Genomic DNA, 6,760 nt, shown 5'->3' with positions numbered 1-6,760 from the left:
CAAGGCCGTTTCCTCCGTTGTGCGGTACGCCAGGCCTCGTTTCCATCGCCTGTTCCGTCCAAGCCCTCCCGATGAACACGACCACGCATTCCGCTCCGACCCAGCCGGTTGGCTCCCCATGAACACGATGACGACGCTGTTTCTCCGTTCCGACCCAGCCATGTACGTATGCGCGAGTAGGCGTTCGAGACCCTACCCATATGTACGTACGTGGCCGTATTTTCTTTCGTGCACCCTAGCCGCTGTACGTACGTGTACATGCTACGTGCGCGCCTCTACTACGACACGTGCGCGCCTCTACATCCATGACACGTGCGCGCCTCTACATCGACCAATATGTACGTACACGCTCGTGACCAGAATGACAACGCTACGTACGCTTCGACTAGGTGGGTCCCGACTGTCAGGCACTTCCTTGCGTGCAAAGATGTAGCTGGTGGGTCCCAGCAGTCAAGGGGGCGAATTGTTTTTTTCCCGGACGCACTTCCTTGCGTGCGAAGGTGTAGCTGGTGGGTCCCAGCAGTCAGGGGGGAAACGTTTTTCGCGAAATATGGTGGCCCATCCGGTGGGTCCCCGCTGTCAGGTGGAGGAATAATTATTTTACGCGTAATAAGGAGGCACTTCCTTGCTGCGGCCATGGACCCAGCTGTCAGCCTCTCCACATACAGTCCATGTCCGATGGAAGCCATTCCTTGACCACGTTGACCACGCCGCGCCAAGAGCACCAGGGCGGTGGACGATGGAGAGGCCTAGGAAGGGGATGACACGGCAGTGGATGCCCACGCGTAGAGGAGTACGAGGGTTCACTGGTTCACTGCGGTGTGAGGCTGCCGTCGCTGCAGAATAACAGGGGGTGTGGGTGAGTAGAGGGATGGCCTGGCCAGCGGTGCGAGTAGTAGGGGCGGTGAGGCCTCCGCCGTATCGCAGCCGGCCACGGGAGGTAGGAGCACGAGGCACGACCGACGCTGGTTTGGGCGGCTGGAGCAAGGAGACCAGAGGTTGAAGAAGCACTACGGCCGTTAGATGGACATCGTATGGTCACTGGAGCTAGAATCATGCATATTGACTAAGTTGACAAAGCCCTCCGTCCCCATCAGCTTAGTAGGCCCACAAGTCAGCCTGCCACTATACTGGGTCCCAGCTAACAAGGGGAGTATTCATTTTTTTGTGCGTAATAAGGAGGCACTTCCTTGAGTGCGAAGATATAGCTGGTGGGTCCGAGCTGTCAGCGGCGGTAACATTTTTTTTCACGAAATACTAAGGCCCTTTCGGTGGGTCCCCGATGTCAGGTGGAGGAATCATTATTTTGCACGTAATAAGGAGGCATTTCCTTGCGTGCGGCCGTGGACCCAGCTGTCGGCCTCTCCATGTACAGTCCACTTCAGATGCATGTCGGTCGTTGACCACGTTGACCAGGCCGCGCCAAGAGCACCAGGGCGGTGGACGACGGCGAGGCCTAGGAAGGGAACGACACAGAGGCAGGGAAGACTCAACAATTGTTTCCCACGCGGAGGGGAGTACGACTGAACGAGGGTTTACTGGTTCGTCTGCCGTCGCCGGAGAATAACAACAGGTGTGGGTGAGTAGAGGGATGGCTAGGCCAGCGATGGGAGTACGGTGGGGCGGTGAGGCCTGCGCGGCAGCACAGCCGGCCGCGGGGAGGAGGGAGCAGGCAGCCCCGCCGGCGCTTGTTTGAGCGGCTGGAGCAGGAAGAGCAGAGATTGAAGAAGCACGACGGCCGTTGGATGGCCATCCAACAGTCACTGCTTGTGCGTCAACCTTTTTTTTAGGAAAGCCTCGAATCTGTGGAAAACAGCATACAACCCATCTGCCATTATTTCTAATAATTTACAGCCCATTTGCTAATTCTTAAGGTTTTTTTGGAGCCCATATTCTTTTTGTTAGCATTACAGCCCATATTGTGGCCACGGTTAAAACATTATACAAAATTTTGCATATTTCGGTTAAAACATCTTCTACGCTTTGTGAGTTGATCAACTTGATTCACTCTTGACTTAGTCTTGATCAACCTTGAATCTTTCCAACTCTCTTCATTTGGATGATGTCTTGAAGGTAAACATGAATGATCACACAATCTTCTTCTTCAAGACATGCTTGCAATAAGCTCAACACTCACATGACCAATCTTTGGATAATTCCTTAATAGCACCTTGGTCAACTCATAAACTCCTTGAAACCAACACATGGACTTCAAGAAAAGCCTATGGACAAAACCTTTACATATAACTCAAGGCAACCATTAGTCCATAGAGATTTTCATCAATTACCAAAACCAAACATGGGGGCACCGCATGTTCTTTCAATCTCCCGCATTTTGGTAATTGATGACAATCACTTTCAAGAGAGTTTATACAAGGAGTTATGCATCACAATGCAATGCAACAACCAATGATGCAGGAGAATGAGATGCAAATGCTTAGGAACAAAACCAAAGAAAGGAGAAAACTTTGAAGCCTTCTCCACATGTTCTTCGAAAGGTGACATTATGCCATGGTCCGGTTTTTATTCGAACCGTTTTCCCACAACCTGCCTCCGCACATATTGTGAGGCGATTTCTTTGGCACGTCTTGTCAAAGCACAGATCGTGTCCCCTTATTGCGGGATCTTCATCAATGCGGGTATGGGTAACCCAACCAGCGCCATTAATCGAGGCGCCTGAAAAAATAAGAGATTTCGAGAGGCAAGTGGGGAGGCGCGGGCAGTGATCTCCCATTTTCCCCCACGCCTTCTTCCTCCTTTGCTCATCCGTTCTCACACCCTCGAGCTCCAGCGCCCAAGTTCCTCACCTTCTCCGTAAGACCGCAACATGTCCGGAGCGGGAGGCAAGTGGATGGCTTCCTCTATCACAGAGGAGAACATAACCAAGCATCGGGAAGCCGGATACCTGGCCGCTAATATCGCGCACAGGCTTCCAACGGAGGGACAAATCACCCCTACGCCTTAGTCTCGGGAGAGAGAGTGGTATTTCTCCCTCATTTCATCCGTGGACTAGGGTTTCCACTCCACCCTTTCGTCCGTGGGCTCATGTACTACTACGGGCTAGATTTTCACGATCTGGCCCCTAATTTCATCCTCAACATCTCGGCGTTCATCGTCGTGTGCGAGGCCTTCCTCCACATCAAGCCTCACTTTATCCTGTGGCTGAAAACCTTCTGCGTGAAGCCGAAGATCGTGAGCGGCCAACAGGCGGAGTGCGGAGGTGCCATGGTGGGCAAAATGTTCAATGTTATATGGCTCAAGGGCTCCTACGTGGAGTCCATAAAGGGGTGGCAATCAGGGTGGTTTTACATCACCGAGCCGCGTGATGCCAACTGGGTGGCGGCCCCCAAATTTAGATCCGGAATCCCCACGCAGCTAACTTCTTGCGAGAAGAGGGGCCTGGCTTGGGGCGAACCCATGGAGCTGACCAGACTCGAGACCTGCCTTAGGAGTATGAGGGAAAAGAAGATCAAGCTCGTCAACAAGGTCCAGTTCATGCTCATCCGCTGGATTCTCCCGTGTCAAAGACGAGCGTTTGATATGTGGGAGTTCGATCCGGCCGAACACCAGATGCTGCTAGAGCTCTTCGGCACAACGCACAAAGAAATCTGGAAAGTTTTGTTCAAGACCGGCGAAGTCCCTCCTCCTCTTTCCGAGGACCGGGGGCTCAGCGCGGCACGCCTCGCCAGTCCGGTAAGTCCCTTGACTATTTTCTAGATGTTCCCTTAGTACTTTGGGGGAGGATTCTTAAGTTATCTCATTGACCAAATAGGAGTGGGTGGAGACGGCAGAGCGGATCAACTGTCCGGCTCCTCTGCCAGAGGACCCAGTAAGCGCACTCCTAGCGGAGATGCTGGTTCCGGCGCCTTACAAGGTGCCGGAGAAAAAGGCCGAAAAGAAGGCCATGGGGACCCGAAAGGGTCTTCGGCACGAGGCCGCACTCGACGCCTCGCCAGAAGAGGACGAGGCACACTCTTCCCACGAAGGGGAGGAGGGGAAGAAGAAGAAGTCCGCCTCAACCGAGGGGGCCGAAGGGTCCAAGAAGGCGGCCACGGGGGCCAAGAAGGGTCACCGGCGCAGGGCCGTGATAGATTCGTCATCCGAAGACGACGAGGAAGATTCTCCCCCCGAAGGTGGGGGAGATCATGAAGAAATGCCTCCTCCCCGTGCCAGGGAGGAGAAGAAAAGGAAGGCCGCCCCGTCGAGGGAGGCCGGGACGCCGAAGAAGGGCAAGGCGTCCCTTCGAGATCAGTCCACGACCGCCGCTTTTAGCGCAAGGAGTGGCTGCCCAGGGGCAAACCCCGGGCGAGGTTGTAAGTATCCGCATTCCCTAATATTTTTTCATGCGACTTTCAACCTCATAGTTTGTAATGATGCCGAACACGTATATGTAGTCCGGCCGGGTCCGATCTCGATGAGTCCTCTTTGAAGGAGTCTCTGAATGAGTCGGAGATGAATTCGCTCCCGACGGCGACCTCTCCATGACCCGCGAATGACACCGAGGTGTTGTCCCGGAGGATTCCCGAGCAGGAGGCGACGGTTCCAGAGATGCCTCAAGGCGAAATCTCGGGTGCCAGACACATGGGGGATGAGGACCCCATGGACTGTGAAGATGGGAGCCAAAGCAAGCCTGGCTCCCAACCGGATACTGCGTCGGAGCCTCCGAAGGCTCTAGATTCCAGAAGGTAGCCCCTCGCAAAGGAGGGCGAGCAGGTCGTGCCGATGACCTCCGCCCAGCCAGAGGCATCGGATAGGTTGTTGGAAGTGCTTCGAGGCGCTTCCGTCGATGATGAGCACCGTACTCTCATGAGCGCGGTGATTGAGAAGGTTCGATCCACTAAGAGCGGATTGACCGAAGCCTGCACCAGCCTACTAACAGGCTTTGAGCTAAGTGAAAAGGGTGTGAGGAAATGTCACCCAATAGATAGTAGCCACTGACGCTCTGGTTGGTGTTCGGAAATAAAAGCCGAACAGAGGGTCAACTAAAAAAAAGGAACGCAGGAGGCTAATAGTATTTTTCTGTATGAATCAAACAGGCACTGCTGCTGACCGCCGCTGCACGCACGGCTGAGGTTGCCGGACTTAAGCGCGAACTGGGGCAGGCCGAAGAAGAGCCCGGCCTCGTTAAGAAGCAGCTCGAGGCGAACAAAGGTAAGAGAAACCCCGTCCGTATGTAGTACGAAGGACAAAAAAGTTGGTGATGCTAATAAAAAGCATCATGGCTTTTGATAGGGACCGCAACCAAAGTGGCGGCCCAAAAGGAAGCTCTATCCGCGGCCGAAGCCAAGGCGGATATGGAGCGCACCGAGCGAGAGAAGAAAGATACTCGAGGTGCAACAAGAGCTCCAGGAGCTCGGACAGAAGTTCGGCTCCCTGGAGCATGACTACAAGACGCAAGCGTTTGAGCTTGCGAAGGCCATCCAGAGTGCGGCGGATGCGAAGGCCGAAGCCCAAAAGGCCCTCTAGGAAATCCAGGCGGCCAAGAAGATAGCGGAGGGTAAGGCATTCTTTATGCAAAGCAAGCATGTGGAGGAGTCATTTCTTTTACTTACACGAATCCGGAGCTCTCCAGGGGCATTCGCAGATCTACCGCGCAACATTTCGGATGCTGCGGAGTTCTACCGCGCTAAAGAGGGGAGCTCTACGGAGAAGCTGTTCTGGTCCCAATATACTGGGATCGAACACCCGATGCCTCTGAGTGACCAGCTGAAGCAGCTGGTCGAACTCCACAATGCGGCCGAACAGGCCATGAGGGATCTTATAGTCCGGATGTGTCCTGGCGAGCCCCTGCGTGGCAGCTATTTTGGCCTGGTGAAGCGGATGGTGCATGCCTGTCCACGGCTAGAAGTTATCAAGCAGTCCGCATGTATTGAGGGTGCCCGACGGGCCTTTGCCCGCGCGAAGGTGCATTGGGGCAAGCTGGATGCTTAGAAGCTCATGAAGGACGGACCCCCGGAAGGAAAGGAGCATCGCTGCCCCGAGAAATATTATGATGGCGTCATGAAAGGCACTCGTCTTGTAGCGAATGAATGTCCGAAGAACATAATATTTGAGTAAATGTACTCATGTCGTCCATGTAATATGAGAACGGGTTTATTTGTGCTATGCAACACTTTGTTTGATTTAAAATATTACCTTCTCCACGATCGTTTATCAAAATCAGAAAGTAGGTCAGTCATCGGCTTCCGCCCCCTTGTAACTAGTACTGGGGTGTTCGTGGAAACCCAAACATTCTTTATCCAAAGTGTTGGTCCATTAAGGAGATGTTTGGCGCAACGAACAAGGCAATCGGACTATTCGGCTTTATAACTCTCACTTGACCATAAAAGTCTACAATTTTAAATTTTGGCGAAGCCCCTAGTATTCGGAAAGCCGAACTGGGGCGCTATACACGCCTAAATCGGACGAAGCCGATTCATCGCCTTAAGCGGAAAAAGATCTTTAGGGATTTTGGTACCTCGCGAACAACGACCAGCTCTCGCCGCATCATGACGGTCAATTTTCGGCTTTCTCTACTGAGGTGCTCGTCCGGCAGAACCGGGACACAATCGCAGTAGTTCTCCCTGCGCTACCTTAGCCGATATAACGGAACATAAGGTACCAAAACAAGGGAGCCGGGCTAACCCAACTATTGACCCAAGACATGATTCGGAGCTGATGCATATAGTGCTATAAGTTCAAGGTGCCGCACTGTTGAAAGTGTTCGGACTTTCCTTGCCATAGTATGGGGCTCGATAAGAAGCCCCCGGCAAAATAGCCG

Source organism: Triticum aestivum, chromosome 3B (genome assembly GCF_018294505.1).
Source record: "Triticum aestivum cultivar Chinese Spring chromosome 3B, IWGSC CS RefSeq v2.1, whole genome shotgun sequence".
Lineage (NCBI taxonomy): Eukaryota > Viridiplantae > Streptophyta > Magnoliopsida > Poales > Poaceae > Triticum > Triticum aestivum.
Note: the sequence above shows the minus strand (reverse complement) of the source record.